At 44.5% G+C, this 25,964-nt stretch overlaps 1 protein-coding gene across 4 annotated transcripts in view; it reads left to right on the forward strand.

The window, feature by feature from the left end:
• Nucleotides 1-518: 518 nt before the first annotated feature.
• The window catches only part of LOC143178879 (uncharacterized), a 61,387-nt gene continuing 35,941 nt past the window's right edge, over nucleotides 519-25,964 (forward strand). For all 4 annotated transcript variants that reach the window (XM_076377794.1, XM_076377795.1, XM_076377796.1 and 1 more), the window contains exon 1: nucleotides 519-655. The gene's annotated coding sequence lies outside the window, so the exon portion shown is untranslated. The remainder of the gene's footprint in view (nucleotides 656-25,964) is intronic.

Consider the following 25,964-nt stretch of genomic DNA (forward strand, 5'->3'; position numbering starts at 1 on the left):
AATCTCGCGGGCCACTCGCTGCACCGCGCTGAACTCCCGTGGCAGTAGGAAACACGACGTCGGAGGCGAGTAAACCCGAGAAAGAGAGGGCCCTACATAACTCATTGACGTAACAGAGAAAGAAAGAGAGGGGGGTTGGAGAGAGAGGGGGCAGCGTCGGTGGCGTCTGGTGGGAGCGGGACAGGCGTCGGTCGGGTAGGGGACAAAGAGGAGCGACGAGCGCGCAGCAGGAAAGCTGGCAGCGGGCGCCATACTGCCTTCGTTCGGCACAGTACGCGGCCAGCGCCTACGCGGACCGTCGCGACGCTCGTCGTACTCGTTCGTCCTCTAACTGGTGGTGCAGTTTTTCGGCTCTCATTTTTCGCCCGGCTCGTGCGTGTCCACCTCTGTCAAGGGTTGAAGCCACCGACGCAGGGAGGGCGCAAGGGGACAGAGAGAGACGTCGTTCAGTTCGCTCGCCGCCGCCGCCGCCGCCGCCACAGCCGCCGTTCCCTTCTCGACCGGCTCGCGACGCCGCGCGTCTGTCTCGCTCTCGCGTCTCGGTGCACACAGTGGTGGAAAGGAAGTACCCTCGGCCACGGGGATTTTACGCGAGCCTGCCGAGGACCTCCGTCTGGCGTCGTCTGGAGCTGGCCTGCTCCCCACGTCCAGCTAGGTGAGTTAGAACCTTCGAGCGGTGTTAGCGTTCGGTTAGGCCACGGAAACTGCCGATTTGCAGTAGTCTTAACGAGACTGGAACGAGATTATACGAGGCCGATACCGGTTACCGCTCTTACTTTCAATCGAGGCCGCCCTGGCCTCGAAACCCGTCCGCACTTTCGGAACAGCTGCTCGCGGACGAGTTTCCACAGGATGGCCGAAGGTTAACGGTGAGACAGAGTTTCTTGGGTATTTCTGGACTCGTATATAGCTCGTTTCGGCGAGATATACTGCTACGAATCTTCCTGTTATTCAACTATTATTGTGGAAGAAGTGCCTTTTCTGTTGAATGATATGTAGTTTTCCGGAGAATCGTGGGTGTTTAGTGGTGTCACTCACTTATGTCATACCAAGCGCGATATAGAGTTTGATCACGTTGCTTTTCTTGAAATACCGTAAATAAATACGTCCTTTTGGGGAAAAATTTGCTGATGTTTCGTGTCTACCTAAAAGAACAATTGAGCTACTCATTTGCTAAATTTGCTAATATTTCTGGACTCCAGATCTAAAGTGTATTACATCACACAGAAAACAAGTGATTCTCTTGAAACATAAAAAGTTAGGCATCAGTCAAGTAGTTCATCGCTAAAATTTTAAATGATCCAAAAAATGGAGTTAATCGCTTTGATCTCTGAGTGACTCGATTCCAACAAGTTGCTCTCGAGAGTTAAAGTTGCCAATTTGAGAGCGTTTAAATCGACACTTTTGAAGCAGCAATTTCGGACCACCTTTCAGGCCAGCATAGAAAACCCTCAGATGGATATTCTATACCTTAAACTGTCTGAGATAGTCTGTTGTTTTTTCGGCGGTGCATTGAACTTTGCGCCGAGAGTCTTAGGTCTTAGACGATAGCAGGTTGTCTAGCGATCGAACGCGTGCCGAGGGTCTCGCGCAGCCGAGGAATAAAAGCGAGAGCTGGCGTGCCGAAGTTGGGTCAATTAGGCCTCACGAACGGTTAAGATTGAGGGGTTAAGAGCTTTACGGGCCTGTGCAGTTCCATCATTATACCATTAGCCAAAAATGACACAGATCATTGGATAAACAAACACCGCGGATTCATGTGTTGGTAATATTGCGCAGTTTGAACTGAGAATTTCATTGCATCCACATCTCGTTCGCAATGGAATGGCTTACTAAGCTATTAACAGCGAATTGATTCGTGCCCATTCCTGAATACAATGGCTGTTTGAGAACTGCCAGTTGGTATTTTGACTGTAGCTCCACTGTGACTCGCGTGTTTATTTAAAGATTATCTTGCAGGTTCGTTTTTCATTTTACAATTCGATGATAAATGAGGTAGAAACAATATAACATACGAAACGAACGCTGGAGATTATGTGATTACAGGCTGTGCACCTACGAGTCACTGCAACTTTATTACGATTCTGCTTCTCGATTTCTCGCATGCAATTGCGTAACAGCTTGTTGTTCAGCTAAAAAGTTTCACAAAGTAGAAAAGTGAACATGCACTTTCTGTCAACCGACTCCACATTTTTCTTCCTTAAAAAAACGAAAGTACACTTTAAAGAAACAAATAGCTAACACAATATTGGCACTGGGGTAAAAGATCCTATTGCTGTGTCTGAACCTATTACTGCATTTTACATAGATTCTATATAAAAAGCGCAAGAATAAGTTAAAACACAGTAATAGGGTCTCTTACCCTATATCTCTCACTTTTTCCGAAAATTTGAAACACAATCGAACCAAATATCAGTCAAATCAAAACGTACACAGTTATCCTTGATCTCACCTCAGAAAATAAGACTCTCACGATCTTCTCACCCTCTGAACTCTTTTTCGAATTTCTTCCCAAATTGAGGGCCGCCCAAAATCGGCAAAGGGCCGTCTGAAGTGTTAATCGGTTTGGAGAGTGACGGCACGGAGCGTGTCGGGCTCTCTCAGTCCGTGAAAGCCAGGCCAGGCCCATTCTATTCTTCGTCGACGATGCATAGCCAGCACGCCGGCAGCAGATGTTTCTTGCGGGACAGAAGACACGAGTCGGCCGCAACACAACGCTCCTCCTCGTGTTCGAAACATAAATTCCGAGTTCTGACTGCATTATGCATACGCCGCCGCGATGCACGGAAATATTACCATAAGTGGCGGGACGATGCACGCCAAGTCGGCTCGCTTTTCACCATCTAAACCAGCGAAACCATACCGAGCCACTTTCCTCGGGGGACCACTCCGAGCTTCTAACTATCGAACAAATACCCAGGCAGCATGCACGATCTAGCGGTGAAATATGAAGAAAATTGATGTTTCAGGTGGGAAAGAAAAATTCAGTGAATTTTTCTTCCGTCCCGCGAGCAGAGACTGTAGAAAGTGAAAATGAAGGGTCGTGGCATTTGTTTTTCGAGCTCCCTCGGTATTTCCTCATCAACGTTGCATACTCCACTCTCTTCAGAGTCTTCCTTCCCCCTTTTCTCAGCCAGAACTCGCGCCACGATTTGTGCCTCGCAGTGTGCCTCGCAGTGTGCCTGTAGTGCTCGTGAAAATTTCATATTTTCGCGAGGGTGTCTGATGCGCGGGAAGGTTGATTCCCAGGCTGCGTTTACACTCTCATTTCGCCTCTCCATCCGGCTGTTTGGTAGGCGTGCGACCGTAGGTCACCAGCGAAACGTGGAAGAAGAGAGGAGCTGTTCCTAGAAGGAGCAAAAGGGCGAGAAGGTTGAATTTCGTAGAAGCCTGGGTTAGGTCTGGGGATGGAACCGAGCAAAAGGTACCGCTGTCGAGCAGCTGATGTAATTTTCTTTTTATTCTCTCTCCCTTCTCTGCCTCCTCTTGTCCGTGTTTCTTCCCTGCGTCGAGTTAGCCAGGACCCAGTGAAATCGAACTCTTTGTTTGACCGAGGAGAAAAATTCTTCGGTCAGTCGTGAAACTTCTCGGATCGAAGTTTGGCGACTGCCACGACATAGCAGAGGGCAGACGCGTGTTGCCATGGCGAGTTTCGCGTGTCGGTGAGATCCCTCGAACCGTGTTAACGAGAAAATGCCGGAAGATTGGGGGAAATGGCCTCTTCTCTTTTGCTGGAATACTTTAGCTTGCCTCCTTTTTTCCCTCTTCGATGGGCAGGAATCGCTGGGGTCCAGGCGTTCTAGTTTGATTAGTTAGACTCTACGAGGTGATTCCACTAGGTAGACCTATTATCTTGGGAGAAATTCTCTGTAGTATTCTCTATTACACAGTTCTATTAGTAGTAACACTGGAACATAGTAGTTAGACAGCGTTAGTGGCAGTCAACTCGAAATTCTTGAGCGTACTTCTGCCATTTTGTAGATTCTGTAGGGTAGAAAAGGCAGACCTACTAACGTGGCTCCCACTTCGTAGTTTCTACCCAGCACTGTAGATTTTTCCCTCTTTGAGGGTCTGAAGAGTAGAATCACAAAAGAGACCCACTCACGCAGAAGTAGAAACTAAAGAAATACGCCATGCTGTGTTACGTTTAAATTACATCTCCAGTAAGAAAATGAATACTCGTTAAACGGAGCTAGAGCTAGGAGTATAGAGAATTTCAGAGGGTTTTTACCTTTATTCGAGAACTGGGCTTCATTAGCAATTCGAGTGTCAACGATCGAGAGGCAGCAGGCTAGGTTCAACCAATTCGATTAACCCAGGCCCGCATAAAAAAGTCTGCTGCTCAACTGAAATTCGTCAGCTGTGATCCTATGACGATAGTCCCTGGCTCGATGGCTGGACGCTAGAGTTGATGACTAACCTTTGGGTCTTGACAAATCGACTGTCTTTAATCTTAAGAACACTTGCTCCAGTTCGCGTGAAATTGGTGGGAATCTGTAATCCTGTTCACAAACTAAAAATGAAGAATGAGAATCGAAAGCTTCAAACTGAAAAACTCTGAACATCAATATCTTGTAAATAAGAATAGGCCAGAGTGAGGCCAAGGCTTGGTCCAAGGTTCACAAGTCAAAATGATGAACTCCACTTTTTGAATGTTTTAAAATTTCGGTGATAAGTATTTGATAAATGCTTAATTTTTTACATTTAAAATAAATATAGATATGTATTTCTGTTTTTTGGAGAGTGAACCAATTTAGCAAATGAACAGCTCATATGTGACTTCGCCTCGATTTCTTGAACGACACAAGACTCATCGCTACGCCAGAACAAAAATAGAAAACCCTCGGTCCATTTCTTCCATTGGCTCCAATTCCGCAAGAATTCCTCTCGCTTTCCACGAACCCTTTATCTACCGCGGAATCAGCATCAAGGAGGAGCGATTGTAGTCAGTCCGTATGCTCTCACGCCCGTTCATTAAGACTCATTAACGGCGGTGGTGACCTCCGCAGATCCTCCAATTACACAGCGTGTACATTGGCCAGTCTCCGCAGATGCTCCTCCTGACACGTCCGCCAATATATCATTTCGGATCGTGGAGCCAATCCCCTCTGCTCGAGTGCTACTGTAATCACGATCATCGTATCCCTTTGTGCGTTGAAGCCTGGGCAAGGCCATACACGCTCTGTACACGTGTCGAATGGCAGAGCCTCGAATCGAAGATTTACCCAGGCGACTCATGGTGGCCAATTAGCGATAAACGTCTGGCCTAGGTCCATTGTTGCTTCCTGTCCATGCTAGGATCAGTGTCACACCTAGAAAGCGCCGTTCCAAGGTCTGCCTCGGCTCCTAGCTCTCTAGGAAGTCTCGAGGAATTGAGGTTCTAGGAGAGGCATCGGCTAAAACGGAGTACAGAGCGACGGCTGGCGAGGAATCGAGGTCATCGGTGAAGGCAGAGCTCGCGGCGTCTATCGGCGAAACGCTGACGCATTGGGACCTATCAAGGCGTATTAGGGCCGAGTCGTTTTTTCGAGACAGCATGTCGACCGTTTAGACGGCATCCACTTGAATTTCGAGCGGCACCGAGACGTCGTAAAAGCGTCCCTCTGGTCATAGAACTTTTACAGCGAGCCCAGAAACAGCCGACACGATGCATCCTCGCGACTAACCAGCCGAGGCAAAAGCTCTTTCGGTCGTGTTTGCAGGCGATACGGGTCCTTTGTGGACGGTGCACCTTGCCTGTACATGCCTGGCCATGTACGCCTCCTACGCTGCTTGCAATTAGCCAGGGAACACGGCACGCTTATGTGCCGACACGTACGCCCATCGGAACATTATGGTCACGTAATGGCGACGACAATGGAATTCGTCGGGAGTCAATGACGAGTTGGGTCTCGCTGACTTCGATCGGGTGGCAACTTCACAATTGCTTAGTCTGAGGACTCTGTGTTCCTAGGCGTTACTGCTGATTTCAGTTTCATTCCTTTCCATCGACTGTTTTTCAGATTACGTGATCTGAGGGGGACTCGTATGCTAATTGGTTACGGTTCTTTAATACCTTGAGTCACAAATTTTTGTCTTTGGTACGTGGAATCAAGGTTTTTAAGTTCCACTGTGTTTGCAATATTTTCGACTAGGTCCATATTCTCGAATCTTGGAAGTAATTTCGACCAAGCACTTGACGTTTCCCTCCATTTTCATCAGCATTCGTCCACTCGTGAGTCGTTCCACGCAGCTTTTCCATCGCGCGATAAAAGTTTCCTCCCCGAGGCAGTCGACGAGCGCATTGTCGCTGATCCGTCTAGCTTATACGCGTTCGTGGTAAATGGACGCAGGGGTCCATGCTTTGTCTCTGTCGCGCCACGTGTGTCAATGTAATTTACTGCCCTCGGCCCGTGTGTCCGCAAACATTCTCCACGCAAATGCGTCCGTCGCCGAGGAGACGCCAGCGTCGCGTAAACGTCCTGACTTAGGCGCCAAAAGAATTGTTTACGATGGAAACATTATTTTAAAACGGAGCTGTGGAAAAGTGGCATGTGCGATGCTCACGATGCATTCTTTGATATTGATTACTAATTGCTTGTCAGAATTTTACTTACAACATAATTCCACGTGTATTTTAATGCTTGTTAGAATTGCTGTAATCGCTGTCATCGCAGGTGTACACGCTATAAGCTCGCTACCGTGATTCCTGTGTTTAAAACCCCGATTACCATGCAATCTTATTCAATTTTCTGTAATACTGAGAGCAAAGCACAGACACTCCACATTCTTGCAACACTTTCTCGTCATTACTGCAGCGAATTTATATCCCCTTATCACGAATGGGCACTCAATTAAGAAGCAGAGGATCGAACATGTTGGTTGCAATTAGTCGCGAAAACGAACCCCGAAACTCTATCAAGTTACGCAATTAAACCGTCCGTCGTAAGCGTTTCTTTTCGAGTCTGCAGCGAGGCAGCGACCTGCTGTCGGAAAACGAGTTTTTTTTCGAACTAATTGGTACGCCGCCCACTGGTCGCTATAATCTCGAATCGTTTCGCTGTAATACATGCACAACTCGCTGAAATTGTTGCCTTTGCGTCAGAAATGCGCGTACGCCTCGACTTTGTGGGCATCTGGAACGACAGTCCTATGCATTTTCGCTCTAACGCGGTATTGTGATTACGAGATTGCATGCTTTCTGTGATAAGGCCGCCTGCGTTTACCGATATCTGTGAATCGAGAGTGGGATTATGTTTAACTGATAAATAAAGAACAGAGTGGAGTTTCAAAGATTAAACAAGTGTCGAGAAATCTGAAGTAGAGGTTTTTGGATGGTTTCCAGATTTTTAAATATTCAGATACTTCAATTTTCAAATTTTTAAATATTCAAATATTTAAATTTTCAAATTTTTAAATATTCAAATATTTAGATTTAAAAATTTTTAAATATTCAAATATTTGGATTTTCAAATTTTTAAATATTCAGATATCTAAATCCTAAAATTTTCAGACATTCAATATTCCTAAATGGTAAAAGATCCAAATATTGAAATATTCGAGTTCGGAATTTTTTAAATATTCTTCATCTCAAACCTCCTTCACCTCATCTCGAGGAGATATCACGAATCACTGTGTACGCTGAGTCACAGCTTGGAGCAACATTGTCAAGCTTATTCCATAATTTACAAAAGAAAGAAAGCGACAGAGAGGGTATTTAATGACGTCGCAGCGTATGGCATTAAAAAGTTTTCCAGAGCGTTGCGCCTCGGGTAAACCGTGCTTGCTCGCGAGATAGCTGCAACTTTCGATGGCTGGTCGCGTTAATGACATTTTCGTGGCATTTACTGGAACGGTGCTCCACTAACATTAGCAAGAACCTGTGTTCCACGAGCTTACAAGACCACGCGAATTTCACGCGTCTGCGATCCGTTTTCCATCAAAACCTCGTTATCTTGCGATGAATATTTTGACAGTAGGAGCTTTAATCTCGTTCGCTGCTCTCTCACTGTATAATCGTTACCTCCGTTGCAATTATTTTCCCATTTTCCCTCGCTGGCGATTCTCGAGACGAAAATTATCCAACAGACGAATTAGCCTAAAAACTGGCGGCTAAAAATTTCACACACTCCATTATGGTTCCCATGAATGCTTGTTGGCTTTTGGAGCTCGTTGCTTCTGTCAACCTGTGAGCACGCTCTTATCACGAGGGCGTGCTTTTCCAGTGAAAAATCAGGACAGCAGTTTCCGCGATGGAAAAAGTTACAACGAATGGACGTCAGAAAGAGGGGAAACGTATTTTTCGCGCGACAAGCGCCCGCATCACGGACACGATTAATTAACAGACAACCAAGCGTGTCCTATTTACAGAGTTAAATGGAAAATAGAACGATGGCGAACAGGACGCTTCTAAGTTTACCGTGGGGACGAAAGTTGACGCTGCTTCCGGCTAGTTCGCGCGAAAAACGTGTCGACGACTCGAAACGGAAGTCGATGACGCGGATCGATGGCTTTTGCTCCGCCAGAGACGACTTTCTTCGTATGCACGCATATTTCGCGACTCTGTCAGTACTTTCGACACTTCTGAGTCACCAATTCCTTTGAAAGATATTTCGTAAATCTTTTCTGTGGAAATTCAGCACTTCGAGATAAGACGTGTTCATCACTGTCTCTTGTTCTCCAGTTTCGAATTATTTCTCGGCTCCTTGAGTTCAACTGAGGGAATAATTCTAAAGGTCGCTTAGAGAAGAAAACGATTAATTTACGCTTCATTTGCTTCACTCTGACGGGTTCAACTTCTTATTAAATTTCATTTCGTTCAATTTCCTATAGTCATAAATGAATAAAATTGAAACTGTAACTTTGCAAGTGCTCTGTAGAAGTTCTCGAGATACCTCAAAAGTGTCTCCAAGTTCCTACTCGGTGATATTAAAAATTTGCTAAAGTGCAAACAATTTTATTTCTCCTCTTTTGCTGTTTCTGCCTCTTAGAAGATTAGATACTCATTCAACCATACGAGATGGAATCGCGAAAGGGAACCCAGAGGATGATAACAATTTCACAGGGTCCAACGCACGTTCCCGCATAATAATCCACGGTAGGAGTCAGTCGACGTTCGTTCCCTCCTGTGTACGTTTGTTATCGTGAAGATCGAGCGTGGCTCGAAAGGAAGCGACTCCTACCCTCCTTTCAACTTCCGGTCACACAAAGCGAACCTTGTGTCTCTCTCGAGTCAAGGGGGGATATTAAAAACTCAAGCCTCGGTCGTATAATCGCGCGGAAAGTTCGAATCGGACACCGACAAAGTCTCCTTTGTCGAAAATTCAAAGTTTCGCATTTCTGTTCTTGAATTGAAAGCCAACTTCCACTTGACCTATCTCAGAAACTTGTCGATGGTAAAAAATATTCTTTAGTATTCGCGGCGTAGAGAAGTTTGTTGGTTTCTTGAGAATCAGCGGGAGAGCTGGGATTCCAGGTGGAATAGAGCGAAGGAACAATCGCCGATGCGGCATCGCGCGCTGCATCCCCAAGCAGAATTCCTCGTATCTCTGTTCGACAGGAAAATCATCAATATTAACGAGAAAAGAAAGGATCGTTGTACATCTTGCTCGAAGATAAGGCGGCCTTTCCTCTTCTTCGTACCCTTTCGGGCGTCGTTTCGAAAGTCAGTCACGTCGAACGTGCCTGTCCCGTATTTTCCATCAGCTGACAAATCACACGAGCAAGTTGCAACGAGAGCGCTATCGTGCTCGCGAGCTACTCCACTCTGCTGTGTATCTCTGAGGAATCTATGTTTAGGCCTGCTCGTCGTAAAGTCGTGATCGTGCATGAAAGAATAATCGAGACGGGAGCCGAGGATTTCGTGGAGACCTTCTCGTATATCTCTCTTCGACCACCTAATGGGATGCTAGGCAATTTCGAGAGTTTCTTCAAAGTGTTCCCTAGGAAATTCCAGGATTTTTGTTTTCTACTTGGAACTTCATCCTGGAACATTTCTGTCTTCTCTTTCTAAATATCTACTAGGTACTTAGTAGTTAAAGAAATAAAGGAAATTTGTGGAAGAAAACTGGATGGAAAATTGACAGAGCAGATACAGTATAATAAACTTGTGATGGTAATAAAGTGGCGCCTGTCATTTTTTATTTAACACATTTACTGCGACGCTAAAGTCAATAAAAATGCTATTACATACTTTGATAGTGACTCCAGTTGGCAAAAAAATTATTTTTAATTCATTTTTAATTTTTTGTTAATACTACTTATAATAGTATATGTTAATGTTACTCACAATGATGTAAAAATTGTCACCTACACAGACATAGCAGTCAAGGTGTTAATATGAGGTACACGTAGCGGCGTGAAAATTGAGATAGCGAAGCGATAAAAATTGGAATAGTTAATTCTTCTTTTTATCGGAAATCTCCTTCGGTAAAAAGCCACGTTCAGGGCGTAGAAGTACAAAAGAACGTCTAGCGTTCCATCGTTTCTCTATAAAATCGGAATATTCCAGCGCCACGTTGGAACTTGAAATATTGCAACGCTAGAAAGTTGCAATTCTTCGAAGTCCCCTCGGCAGGAAGGTTAAAACACGAATTCCGCTGGTTCTCTCCAAGTGAGTACATACCGTTTTTTCCATTTTCGCAATGCGTTTCCACTCTTCTGGCGTCGTTGTACACAGAAACACTTTCAGTTAATCGCTCGTGTAACAAGAACGCAAAACGAGAAGCGGTGCTTGAAAGCCTACGCAACGCGTTACGTATGCACCAGACGAAGCAGAATTTTTCAGCCGAGCGAGAAAGGGAAAACGCAGAATAGCTTCCGTTTCAGCAGAAGGTTCAAACGGAACCGAGATGATAACAAATCTGACGATCAGCGTGCATGATTGAGTAAAGGAAGTCGAGACTTCGAGACTTCGAGACTTCGAGGCTCCTTATTTCCCTTTGAGATCACAACCATGGGACAAATTATTCTTCGTTTCTGGAAGACAGGTTCTGCGAGTATTCGCGAAAATGCACCACGTGAGCTGGCCATTTATCTCGAATGTAGCTTCTATTGTCCATGAACGTGCTCCACATAGGACGTGGAAAGGAGCAATTATTGGTCGCTTAGGAATCCATTTTTCTGGCCCACGAAATGCCGACTCACGTCGACGATAATTCTCCCAGGAGGATCAATAAAGTCCCACGGCTTCAGCGTGCATATTCGGGGTATAAATCTTGTATTGAAAGAGCCCTGTGCTCCATTGGATTTCTCAGGCCACATTTCATTAATTTCGAAAGTGGATTGCAGTGATTCTAACGATTTTGTGACTCGACTTCGATTCGATTTCTCGCAATTCCTCTCGGACCCATTCTCTGGTTCCTATTCTAGCTAGACAAAGCATATCTTCGACGAAATTTCCACGCTTAATCTCCCATACATTTTTTAATCCTCTACGAATTCATATTTCTGTGTTTTATTTCAAAAGCAACCGATGAATTACAAGCACGAACCTAATTATAAAACTACGCTTGACAAATAAGTATCTACACAGAGAGTCGTACATCTCCAGTATCGCAATTATCTCTCATCGTCCTCAATAACTCTTACACTTATGTTTCATTGAAGACACTATCAATGTCTGACTTATCACGAATTGCCCACTTCTTAGAAACAAATTCCCCCGACGCTGCTATCTCTTCCTCGCGTTCATTGAGGTTGACGCCGATGACGAAAACTCATACGTGGAAGCGAGTGCACGAGAATCCCTCGTGCCTGTCTGTTCCTGGAGGAAAGAAATTTTCACTTTCGGATATTTCGCGGAATGCTCCCTCGGCAAGTAGAACGCGAAAGTTGAATTGCTCCAAGAGCTGGTGCTTCAAGTTCCCTCCCAATCCAAGAAAGCCTTCTCGACAATGGCCGCCATGTCGCCAAGTGAGATGCCGAATACTTCTGTCGGGGCAACTCCACGTCACGCTGTATATTCGAAAAATCCACCTATTGTGCTAAAACGGCTCCCTTTTAATAATACCAGACTTATTTTATTCTGTTTTCTCGAAGGTACTGCTCTCTACAATTTGCTGCACTGTTGTTTCGGGAAAATATTCCGAAAGTGCTCCATTACGACTTATAGTGCAGTGTGAAATATAGCGTGGTCGTAAAATTAATTAAATAATAAAAGAAATACATTTGGAGTGCTAGAATGAGTGAAGTAACAGGAATATTAAAAGATAGAGGCTGAAGCCTCTTGCTAAGTCACTCGATTTCCTAATTTACCACGCTATATTTCTGGGCAAACTGTAATAATAGTTATTACGTAATGAAGAAAGTTCAGGCTCTTCTAAAATTGGAATAACATCGCTTTATCCTTTGGGTAAAGCAATTTTCTTAACTCTCCCAGCAAAAAGGTTCCAGTTTTACAATATTCAGAATTTTCTTATAGTACAAGCAGTCTCGTCTGAACCTTTCATCAGCAATCTCGGGATTTTAAAGCACAGGCCCCTTGTTATTCTCTTGAAATTCTCCGTAGAAAAAGGGATAATAAATATCCCAGTGATATTGAGAAGTAGCAAAATTTTTCCACATTTTGTACAACCCTAGAACATGAAAAAGGTCTTCGATAGACATAAGCGACCCAAATTGCTGACAGTGCTAGCAAAGAAATGATTACTACATTATCTCCAAAAATGACAGAAATTTCTCATTTGCCTCCTAATTACCCCACGGGAGCACAGCGCTAGTATTAATGCTCAGCGTTACCTCCCTCACCGATTCCCCATAAATTCGACTCGACCGCCACCGTCGATATTCCCTCTCGCAGCTCCCTGGTTCCCGATAGAATAGAGGCAATGGTTGACTCGAGATAGAGTGGAGGCGGCGGCGTGGTTTCAGGGGGAAAAAGTATAATGCGAACGTTGATTCAGGGTGAAACAAAGGAGCCGCATTGTACGCGTCGAACACGGTGAATGGACTTGGCGTTCGAGAAGTTATGAATGAGCTTAGGAGAACGAGTGGAGTGCGTGCGCATATGCGCTCGCGCGCGATGCACGTGTGCCCGTGCATTCACGTGCACGTCTGCTGTCTCCGCGTTCGCTCGCTCGCGTAAATGCTCGTCCAGCCTCGATTATAACCCCCGGCAAGGTTTGAAATACAATCCCTTTAAATGTCGTGCGTCGACTCGATCCCCTGTCCCCCTCGACTCGACCTACCCAAAACACACGACGGTTCTTCTGCTTTTTTTCCCTTTGCTTCAAGCCTCATGTGTGGGCCCAGCCTCCTATGAACAGGAGACGACGAAGGGTTCAGAGATTTCGTGCCCGATCGAATGAAAACGGAGCTCCACGCACGAAGTTTCGTAACCTGGAGCAGAGCTTATCGGTTGATGACAGCGCTCGTGTAATTACAGGCAGAGTATGAGATAATTTTTATCGGTGCCTGATAAGAGGGTTAATGGAAGGGAATTTCGGTCGAAAGCGACTCAGCCAGCTACCTCGCAGCTGCTTCACCCTCTGCGAACGGTTTTCTTAACCCACTTTGGAATTGCGCGGAGGTGGCTCGGAATGAGAAATTCTGTTTCCCTTTAGAACCAGGAAGTTTCTATTTGAAGGAGTTTAATGCGGTTTAGGGAACTCTGGGGCAGACTGGCACCCAGGGATTTTGAGGCAGCGTGAGCGTTATCGGCGATAAGGTTCAGCTTCGTTTTCTACTCGTGAAGGATTTCACGATGGCCGAGGGTTTTCGAGTAATTCTAGGCATCGTGACGATTCATAGCGAGGCTGTTCATTAACATTCTCTAGCGGCGGCAGATCCGTCTTGTCTGAAATTATCGATCCCAGCATAATCGACGCTTTCGACGAGTCTGAAGTTGATGAAGAAATTCCTGGGCTGCTGTCATTGAGATTCTGACAGTAAACTGGCTGTAGTATAGGATCTTTCTTTAAAGCAGAAAGGATGAATTGAGAAAACGTGGAAGATAGTAACGAAGAAGTGACAAGCTCGTAATCGATTGATGGATTCCCTATTACCAGAGTGGTTCGTCAGTTCCTTTCCGCTCGAGGCTTCGTTATTTCCATCGTTCGACACGACAAAGGCAAAAGCGGCGGAGATGTAGCGGCAGAGATAAATAGTCGTGAGCGAACAAACAGGTGAAATGAGGTGGAGGGAAGAAGCTCGTTCGGTTGGCCTGGTTATTTGTCAGCCTGTGAACTCGCTTTTTGGGTTCACCGGCGTCAAATAAGCGCCGAGCCACGTGACGAACATCCGTTGATTTTGGAACGCTCCTCCCTCGCCTCTTATCGCGTCGAGTTACGCAAAGCCTACTCTCAGGGCCGTGATACAGAGCTGTCGCGAACCAGAAATATTCTCCATATTCGGGAGGAGCCACTCACGATGAGCCAGCGAATCTCCAGTGAATCTCCAGCGACTCTAGCCACTCGAGGACTTATGGAAGCTCGTTGCGTGACCCTTCTCCAATAGAATCTTCGCGTGAGAATCAATCCTGATCCCGTGTTCTGCGCAGCGAATCGAAGATCCACTCGGGTCGCATCTTCGCGAACAGGTTTTCTTTCGAAGCAGAAGCTAGGTCGACGGTTTCTGTAACGCGATCCCTCCACCGCGTAACCTATCGTCTAGCCCACCATCGTGCTTCTCAGTTTCATGACAGAACACGCTGCGAAGGGAGGCGCGGTCGTTCCTCGCGTTTGCTCCGCTCTGACAGTTCCCTCGGTACCTTCAATTCTGTGGCCCCGCCTTCCAAAATTTTATCTTCGTATTTTATTGAGCTTAGATGATATTCATTTTTGGTAGACACTTTCCTCCTTCTACTCTAATTCTACAATTTCCTATTCTATCCCACCACACATACATACATAATTCTATACCTTCTCCTGACTCCACATCGCAAAAATTTCCCTATGTACATAGTTCTCTCGTTACCACATCTACAGGTCAGGTCAACTCAGTCTCATGGCACTTCGATAGATAATCTCCAGCTTTCACAGATAATTTTCACCTTCTGTTCCAACTCCACTATCTATCTTCCATCCTGTCCCATTGCATTCGTATAATTCTATACCCTCTCCTGGCTCCATTTAGCAAAAGTTTGAGCCGTTTCCTCGTTACCGCGTCTACAGGTCGTCTCGCCTCATACATGGATCCGTTGTTGAAACGAGCCCCGATCGTGCCACTTTTACACCGTGCCTCTCGTGCGCCTATCAGACCCGTCTGCCACGTTTTCCGTGCATTCCCTTCGCGCATCGTCACGTCTGCAAGCGTCGAGGACCCCGTCGGCGACTCTTTCTCTCTCCGTGGGTCGATCGGCGAGCGAGTAACGAGCGCGGAAATAAGTTAGCCCCGTTATCGAGGCTTTTTCCCGAGCCAAGGTAACCCGTTAACCAGTCGACAGGCGAGATTATGCAACTGTGCGCGGTGAAATTCGCGCGGCGAATCGCGGGGCCGCTCCTCGACAGCTGAACCGGTGTTTCTGCTTAAATCGCCGCCTGACTCGAACTTGTTCCCCCTTTGACGAGCCTACTCTGCCGTGTCGAACCAGGTAACTCGTCAGATTTTTCGGAGATAAGGACGTGCTGTTGCTCAAGCACAGACATTGGAGGTAAGCAGAGATAAGAGTATCTCGGACCGAGTTAACTGTTTCGCAAGAATGCTGATTCTGACGGAGTGATTTATTGCCTGGTCGACAATTGTGTTCTTGGGATTGATCAGTTTCGTGGTAATGGGCTATTATTCTTTGGAGGGTTGTATGAACCAGTTACTCGCTGGAAACTCGTGGGTCTGTACCCGCGCTTCTGACTTCGTTTCACAGATGTGAAAGTCAAGGGGATTGAGAGATTGATTCTCAAGGAATGCATCGATGACAAGGAAGTGCTGACTGAAATATTGAAAATGTGGTTATTAATATTCTTCAAGGTGAAAGTGTCATAAATCTGATCAGAACAGTAAGTTGAAGAAAATAAGTAGATCTCGAGTGGAGGACACGGTGATCATCCGCTGATCCGATGCACGTGCGTCACGTATGTACTACTTTGCATTTCAGCCCGCGACCGAGTGCATTCTTTTCCCTTCGCTCGCGTGTACCTCTCGCCGAGGCGGAGCACATCGAGGTAGGATAAACTGGAGATGAAAATACTCGCTAGGAAATTGCACGGCTTTCTGACGGTCTTTCTCGTAATATCACCTAAGCAATCGTTGTATAGCGATGGATAATTTGATCGCAGTTGTGCTCGTAGTGAGAGGCGAGCAATTGCGAAACTTTCCTATTTAATCAATGCATGTTTTTGATCCATATTGCAAATGCATTTTAGTACTGTACTAGACAGTGGATTAACTAGATAGTAAAACAGAAATAACAAATCAGACATTAGATATACAATTATGCATGGGTTGAAATGAGTTAATACTTGTCACAAACGAATTATAATAATTATATTACAAAACATTATTTCAATTAAGAATGATATTCTGTCATGCGTGATTAATTTATATTCCCAGAGTTCCATGATTTTCTCTCGTTAGAACGATTAATGTAATTGTATGCATTTTGCGAAAATGGTGAACGCTAATTGCAGTTAATTAATAACAGAGCCACGTTTCAAACAGCACGGTTTAAATTCGGTCTCTCATAATGCCATATTCCATTGGTTTAATTTGTGGAATTCTGCTCGAATAATATCGACATTGAATAATGTCTATTTCAAAGCTTTCAAACCTCTTCCCTGTGTCCAGAAAATTGAAACGTATTCACTGTGCGAGGACCCAGACAGATTTACTGAAATATCGCAAAGTAGATTGTTCTATGACAAATCAGTAGCGTGATGAATCGCGAGGAAAGTCATCGCTTGCGAGATACACTTATTCATGAATTGACTGGATATAACAGCTGCGTATCACTGGGTGTCATTTTTCTCCTGGCGTGTAGAAAATCGAAGACCACCCTCTGGTTTGACGATCGCTCACAGACGAGCAACCCAACACCGGCTGCTCGTTAACCTAACCCTCCTCCCGAGAGAGGTACATCGTGTTACATAGGAGGATTTCGAGAGAATCTGGTCACCGTGAACGCTACAGTGTCGCTTTGGGCTCTGATTAGTCAGGATGGGATGATAAAAGAGGTTGTGGAAAAAAAATTATAATCGTAGAAAAGTTCTTAAAAACTTCTCGTGAATATTGGTCACTTTGACTATTGTCAATAGAAGACTAATTTTTATTTGTAAACTAAACTCAAATCTAAAATCCCTGGCCTGAAAAAGGACTCTAAAGTAAATTCAATGCTTGAAGTAAAGGATGTTCTGCAGAAACCCTCCAGAAGCAATTCTGTCGATTCTTCTCCGATTTACCAACAGAAAGAAATATCTCCACCCTCTATTATGCTAAGAGCTATCTGCATTCATACTTCAAGTGCATGTCTGTACTCAAGAATCGTTCATATAGAACAGTTCCATCTGGTTCCGTAGCAACGTTTCCACCAGGAACACGGAAATGCACCGGATGGGCTAATCGCGTTAGGGGTAATTCAATTATCTGCTGTTCCGTACACTTATGAACGTGTTACGAATGAAACTCGGTACTTCCCTGTCTCGTTTCAACGAGAAATCGAAAGATGTGAAGCGTCGACGGTTCGGTTGGTAATCACTGGCTCGAGATACTTTTGTTTTGCATATACGTGGATACTCTACACTTGCTGCTTTCCTACGCGTACATACGCAATTCTTGAAGAAACTGTGCTTTTTGTGGTCCTTTTCCTAGTAAACTTCAAGAATCCTTGACGAAATTCTTGTAATAGCAGTTTCAGGTTTGAAAATCTGACAGTAGTGTGATATTTTAAATTTTGTAAATTTCAAATTTAAATTTAAGATTTGAAATTTTTTAAATTTAAAATATTTTAAACTTGAAATCTTTTTAATTTGAAATTTTTCAAATTTGAATTATTTTAAATTTGAAATTTGAGATTTCTTAAACTTGAACTTTTTTAATTAAAAATTTTTAAAAGTTAGAGGGTCTTGAATCCTTCTATTTTCCAAAAATCCTCCAAAAAAGAAAAAAACTTCATCTCAACACAAGATAAGCTAATTTCCCCAAAACCCTCAGATATCTAAAGCTCACACGCCCACAGTGACCGAATCTCGACTCTTCCAAAATCGGTATGGCGTGTTTTTCTGCCCCTTCGATTGCTAGGGAGAGCAGGATGGCGGATGTGTGCCACGACGGTCCGCTTTCATGCTGTAACTCCATTTCGGTCTGGCGAGCGATCAACAGAAGCGCGTTCAGCCGCAGTTTGGCTCAGAGGTCTGCGCCGCGACGCTGCCTCCGCGGCTTTTAACAGGCCGCGCGTTATTTTTGGGGGTTGATGTAAACCGGCTGCGCCTCCGATGATGGCATCGGTTTTTCTGCAAACCACAGCTAGCCGTTCGAGCGATGGTGCGTGCTGACGCGAACTACGTGAGGTCATCGTCTGACCAGGCAGTAGAGAAACGGATGTTTGACCAAGGTAGCATTGCGGTTCACCTGGAGAACATGACTCATGCTTGGCAGCGTGCAATGCTACTTCTTCCTCTCCAATGATTTACTAACGTTATTAGCATTGCGATTAGACTGGCGTTTTGGAGATAATTTCGAGGCGGAATTTTGATTTGCAATTCAGCGTTAATGTTCGTTCCTGTGGTTGCGATGGATCCTTCGTTTAATTAAGGAATTCTTCGTTATGAACGTCGATACTCAGGGCTTCGTTCAAATCTTGAGCGAAACTAATTTGGGTTATGAGAAACTTTTGTGCAGAAACATGGGACCGATTTACTTGCCGCGTAGTTAGCAAGAAATTATTAATAAAAGTTGATACAGTTTAACTTTTTAGTCTTAGCCTTAAGGAATTGGCACTCCTATTAAAAAAATTAAAAACTTCTCGATCCTTCGTTTAAAACATTCCCCTTGTTGAAATATATACTAAAATTCATAAGACTCATTACGAGCCCAGCATGCAAAAGGTTTCGCTGACCGACACGCAAGTGGAAGCGTTGCACTCGTGACGTAACGCTGCATTCCGCGCAGTTGAATCGATAAAGGAGCCACAAGTGGGCGGGCCATTTTTGGTTGTCCCGATACTCTGGTCGAATAAGTGGAATCGACTCGAGGAAGAGTTCGGAGATCAGAGAGGCAGCGCGGCATAGATGGACTACACATCGTCGGATTATCGTGCACCGCGGCACACGCCATAACGGTTACTCTATTAATAGGTGGACGTACGGTCTATTACTCTTGATTAAGTCTATTACCAGGCCAACGGCGTTATGCGATAACGCACTCCACGCAAACGACACACGCGCTCGCGCTTTTATTAGTTCCCCAGCAAATGCTGTAATTGAGCCACATTGCGCTTTAGCGCCAATTTTTGTCTGCGTTGAGCAACTGTACCGTCATGCCTCGCGTGTCCAATTACAGGAATTTCTGTCGAAGCGAGTGGGAATGGGAAAGAATGGCATTGTTCGGTGATTGGTCTTCTGCTAGGATGAGTCACTAATCACTGCTTACTTTCGTGTCGGTGGAAACTGGAATCCTAGGAAGACTCTTGGTATTCCACCTACGGTCTTGGGAATTTCATTCTAATTTTTAGAGGAACCTCTAGACGTTCACTTCACCCTTCGCTGGCTACTAAAATATAGAAAAAGGGTTAAACGATGTCCCATTCTTTTTCGTGATTAATGTCACTTCTATTTATAATAGGAATACCAAAGACAATCGTGTTTTACTGTGTCTCTTAAAAACAGAATGCTATATAAATACTGAAGAGTAAACCCTGAGAACGATTTTCACTTTACCCTTACCGCTGGGAACTCAGAAGATGTTAGATAGAAAACACAGGGACAAAAGGGATACTCGCTACAAGTAGTAGTAACAGATGTGACCAATTCGGCTAATAAGGGAAACGCGTGGGTGCCGTCTTTTCGTTTTTTTCGCGGAGTCAATTAAACCCACTGACTACTAACATTTTCTGACTCTGAGCTCCCAACAGTGCCCCACACGAACTAAACAGCAAAATCATTAACAACTATCACAAAAATTGTAACCCAAATTGTAAGCTGTCACGAGAAAAACCCATCCACCAGTGATCACAATTTTGACTATAAATCCCCCAAGTTCCATCGGTGCCTGACCGAGCCAAATCGAGCCAGAGCGCGGTGCCTTTCATGTTCCATCCTCCTAGCCAGTCCTGAAAAATCAGCCGAGCTCTCGCTCGGTAAACGAGCTTACGTCGCTGGTTTCCGAGCCGTGTAAATCGTGGCTCCTAGGCGGAGAATCACTGACGAGCCATAAAGGGAGGACAAATGAGGAAGGGACATCGGGGGTTGGTAGTCCAGGATAATCCTCGGAGATGGGAGAAAAGGTCGCTCCTCTGGCTTCCCTCCCTCCTTTGGATGCTCGCTGTCCCTCGCAGACCTTTAGCACGATGTAAAGAGGGAATTTCCACTAGGCTCGGCCAGCCGGAAAGGTCGCTTACACTTTGCATTCCCGACGCCCCGTTGAATTTTAATGCCCCACGTCCGAACGCTTCCCGGAACACGGCCTCGAACGTTGAACGGACCTGTCGTTGACGAATGGCTGGATCTACATTAGGTGGATGGACGAAATTTTTAGCTGGAGCGGTGGTCCTTTGCTCTAAGTGTCTTTTGGTCATCGTGCATCATGAAAGGGTGGAATAGAATCTATTATTATTTTATTATAAGAGAAGCGTGTAAACCCTCTGACCATGAAACGAAAATGTGTTAATTTCGTGTAGTTAAATTCGTGTTTCATGAAAAGCCCCTTGGAAAGCATTAGAGGTAATGGTTTTCCAGGGATTTCTCATGAGAGACGAATAGTACCTAGTAGCTAGGAACTAGTATATCACCCTTTCCTGTCTGTCTAGTACAATATAGTGAAAAGCATTGCTGAATGCTTGAGACAGGAACAGTGCCTAGTAGCCAGCAACTACTATTTAACCCTTTCCTGATTACGTACATTTTTCTTATATTTCTTGCCATCCCACCTAAAATAAAATTAACAACCTAGTAAACACAAAAAAGTAAGAACAGGGGATTTTGAAAAAAATCATTCCGTCACGAAAGGGTTAATAATGGGATAAATCTCTACATTAGACAAAGTAGAATTCCTGAAAAACTTAATACCTACCCCCAAAGTAGTCAAGAACGCCGCTAAACGAATTCTCAATATTGCAAAAACGATTCACAGAACCGGAGACACCACATTCAGCTTCTCAACGTTGTGAGAGAAGAGTTGGCAATAAATTTGAGCGCTCGTTCGCTCCCCTGAGCCCAGCCTGAAGTTCAGATGGCATTTTAGAGGGTTTGCACCTTTGTCGGGGCGCGGTGAAAAAGTTGCGCTCGCAGATGTTCGAGCACGACCGCATTCAGATGCTCTTTGTTGCAAAACCTGGCATCTGCTCGTGGATTCGCTAACTGTCCACGCTAATGACTATTTACCGACACTAATTTGGGCCTCTGCGACACGAGCCTGTAGGAAGATACTTGTTGGAGCTTCTTCTTGCTATTTGGGCCAAGATAATGGGTACAAGAAGAGAGCAAGATATATAGCAGCATTTTGAAAACTATTTATGAGGCTGAGAAGTGCAAAGTTGATGTACAGTGCTACTTGGATATTGTACTAAAAATATGAGTGCTAGTATACGCTAGTAAAGCTCTTGATGTAAATAATTTCAAGTTATTAACAGTTTTCTAACAGGAGAGCAGTGCCATAGTATGAGAGAGTGGGTTAAACAAGACTCTAAATTTGCATGGAATCCAGTCACAGATGGAGTTCAGCTCAGTACAACTTAAAATACCATTAAACTCATAAAAGTTGGAAACGAACTACTGTCACAGATATACCTCTCATGGGAGTTCAACTAACTGACCAACTCATTCCTCCGTTTCTGCATTAACTGGGAAAGCTAGCGCCATAGATCGATGCCACGCAGCTTCCATAAAGCCGTCGGATACAACGAACATAAAATCCTTCCTGCCAATATTTCATCGCGCTGGAAGTCGGTTTGTCTTGCACAATCCGTATAAATTGTCGAACGAACGATCACAGAGTTCGATAATATTGAAATACGCGCTGAATCAGTCGATCGATAAGAGATAAAACAACAGCACTCTATCTACGAAATCATGGATCCTGAGATTAAACAATTTGTACACAAAATGACGTGTACGTATCTCTCGAATCGGAGTCGAGCAGAGTTAAATGAACCATTTGGTCCTCGACATCCATGCCCATCCGCTGTGCAGCGCCTCGATGCTCTCTGCAGATTGTCGCAGATTTGCACATCGTGTGATCGCTGTTAAAAATAAACTGAAAAAATGGTAGCCGGCGTTGATTGAGTCTGCAACCAATCCCATGTCGCTTCCTCCGCGATTGCTCGTCGAGAAAGCAGCGCGTTAACACGTAACACATGCCAGACTTATTCCACTGGGTCTGACTGGTTTTTTTTTCCAATGACCTGCATTCAGCGACTCGCCTAGAGGGAATCGAAGTTCGAGATCCACTCGAATCCTCTTGATCGAAGGGTAATTGGGTCTGGTGGTAATCACGCTAATTGCGCGACGTACGATCAGATTCGCGATGTTTGCGCGAGTGGTGTGTGTCGCCGATGAGAATGGCCATGGCGGCTGCAGCCAGCGTGGACGTGAGCCAAATTTAATGGGATTCGCTCGGCCACGGACGGCGTAATTGTGACGCATTGTTGGCCGAATGCTACGCAATAGCATATCACGATTTCCTGCCGGGCAATTTTAACGTCAAATTTCTGAACCGATGGATTCTGGGGTTTGATGGATAGTGGCGCTGCAGTTGCATGCAAGAGTATCGCTGAACTTTCAATTTTAGTTTTTCTGTGACTCTGGGACAGAAAGTTCAGTTTCAATGCTGACAGAATTTTGTGATAAAGTAGACGGTTAAAACTGTTCCAAGGAAATGATATCCTGCTGCAAGTAGAAAGTAATTAAAAAATATTATATAATAATTGTTGGATAACCAACCTTCTTGTAAAAAGGGACACAGGTGTAACATCAGTCCCTTTTCGGTGGACTGTAAATGTAATAAGATTTCCAAGATTTCTTCCTTCATAAAAAATGAAGCATATATATACAGTGTATTCTTGAGTTATTACTCGCGTTCCACAGATTTTCACATAAAAACTGAAACAATTTTAGAACTCCTCCCTCTGGCCCCTCCTCTGCAGCAGTCGCGTTAGAAACTCGACCGAAAAGAAAAATATATATCGCATCCCCAGATTCCCCAGAAAACTTTCCAAATGTCTGAAGTTGTTCGCGGAAGGAGGGAGGGAGGCCATTTACGTGGATTTTTGTTTTATTTTTTCCAAAGGCAGAAGTAAGTTGTAACAGTGAACGAGAGTCGTGCAGAAGCGATAAAGAACAGCGGAAAACAGCGGGAGAGATAAAGGGCTGCTGCAATGAGTATCGAGGAGAGACGCGATAAAGTAGAGGGCGCGTTGAGGGTGGGTCCGATAAAGCGGGAGGAAAGGCGGAAGGATCGAAAGGGCTGCGCCGACGAATAGACGCGGCCAGACGGCGTTCCCATAAACATAACTCGACGTAAAACATAAAACCGAAAGAACGATGGGTGTTCTTTCCACAGGGCACAATGGGTCTATTCACGACGCTCGCGCAGCACCATTTAACCGTCGTTATCACTCGACAGGGGAAAGCCTCGTGATCTGCTCGAGTCTTAGAACAGCACCACTGTGGCGGAGACGTGGAGGAAATCGAAGTGATAGAAAAGAAAGTGTTATGCTATTGCTCCAGAATTTTCTGCTTCGAGACTGTCAGTCGCAGTTTAACACGTTTACGGACCAAAGTGTTTCACCTCGGTATTTGAGAAAGTAATACAAGTTTCGCTAAATTAGTTGAAATATCAAATGAAAAGGGAAGGTTATGCGTAAACATTAATCAAATTTATACGTTTTTTTTTATGGAATATTGAAGGGGAATTTCACTAGAGTATCGTGAGAAATTATTATTCAAATTACTCAGAAGCACATATGGGATATAGGAAACAATACCACTCACACTGAATACGTTCAATATTGGATCATAAAATTCGTAGAAGAACCAAAAGGAATCAAAGTGATAAATACTGTAATATCATGTTTCTAGATATACTGAAACATAATTACATTTAGTGAAAATGACTTCTTGAACTCCTGTAAATTTAGACCTATTACGATTACACGATAACCTTCTCGACTCAAATGTGATTAGCATAAAAGCAGCGAAAACACGAGAATGAAATCCTTTCGAACTGGAAAGAAATATCAGACTACATACTTTCCCGTAGCATCCTTTCATCTCTCATAATTGCGCCTTATTTAAGGCACAGCAGAATGGAAACCATTTCGTTCTTACACTCGATCAAGCAGCGCGTGATCAAGAGCAACATCATTACAACCGCAATCACGCGGGATACGACTAATTAACACAGATTTCGCGACCCACATAATCGTTCGTTAAAAACCGGAAACAGCCTCGCGAAATAAGTCACTGGACCAGTTCAAAGGGGGGAAAAAACTCAATTCCTCGTCTTTCCTTCTTTCCAGCTCCTGAAGCCCCTCTTTCTTGCTTTCTTTCGAGTACTCGTGAGAACTGTGATCGCTGACGACGCGTCGATACGAAAGTTGGCGATATCGTGGGGCCCAGCACTGGGGAAGGTTGAAAATGCAAGCCGATTAAAGTTCGGCAGAGTTAATTATGGAACAAGTCCAATTACTCGAGTCCGCGAGACATTGCGAGTTAATTAGTGCCGCTCGACCGTCAGCCAGTTCCAGGAGGCAGTTCAGAAGACACTTGCGAGGGGAATAGGAGCGACAGAGTGGAAAACGTCTCCGAATCGCTGATTCCTCTGCCGAATTTTCATTCCCGAGCTTTGGAGGGGTCTTGTCTACAAGAAATTGCTTCTAGACTTCGGCTAGCATCGTTAGTCCAAAATTATTCGGCCGTGAGATGCTTCTGTTTTAGTCTCTCTTCGAGAACTTAATTAATTGTGTCTGAAGAGTGTTTAGAAAACTTTTCAAAATGTATACACTATTTAGAACCAATTTCTGCCTTAGAAATAGGAAAATTAGACAATGTACTACATGTAAAAATATCAAACAGTTCCTAAACTTCTCCAACTCTTGGAGAAGAAAATGGGGGTGAAATGATTGAGGGGTTAACGTCAGTATTCTCGATTCCTTGAATTCCAGAGACACCAAATACTACTCAATCTATTTTCCAACTATATATCCATTCGAGAATGTTATCTGCGTCACGCACTGTGGATGATTCAACAAATTCTGATTCATAATCCACGGGTCGTTTATGCGTGACACTTTTATAGAGAGATAGAAGCATACCTTCACGGTGGATCCTGATTTACAGGTGGTTGGAATGGCATGGAATAATTCGTGAGGTGGAATCCTGCCTTTACTCGACGATAACACCGTGAATTCTGATCCGCGATTGTATCGCGCTCGATACCAGCCGGTTCCAGTCCACTAAAAGATTGCCGAACTTAATCTAACGCTATCGCGATCGGACAACAGGCATCGATCGGTTCCAGCGCGGGGAATATCGACTGCGTCGCGACCAGAGGCGCTATAAAGTCTATTATGTAAAGGGTTATCGCGCGAGATTGCCTTTTTCGAGGCTGAGGAGGGCGTATCTGAAGACTCTAATCACGGTTCCCTGAAGAGGGGCGTTGTTATTTTAGCGTAGCGAATGGTGTTCAAATCTAGATGTGGTTTAAAAAAGATATCAGTACATTGAGGTTTATTATTGCTAAGTTGATATCAAATAGCTAATAAAAGCCATTATGAAACTTTTCCCCCCCTCACTGTTTCGCTTTCCTCGATCGTTTCCTCTGTTTTTGTATCACGCTATTGTCTGATGCTTCGTTGCCTCATCGCTTAGAATCTATTGAGAAATATTATTCACAGTAGAGAA

The sequence above is a fragment of the Calliopsis andreniformis genome, chromosome 5, assembly GCF_051401765.1.
Source record: "Calliopsis andreniformis isolate RMS-2024a chromosome 5, iyCalAndr_principal, whole genome shotgun sequence".
Taxonomy (NCBI): Eukaryota; Metazoa; Arthropoda; class Insecta; order Hymenoptera; family Andrenidae; genus Calliopsis; species Calliopsis andreniformis.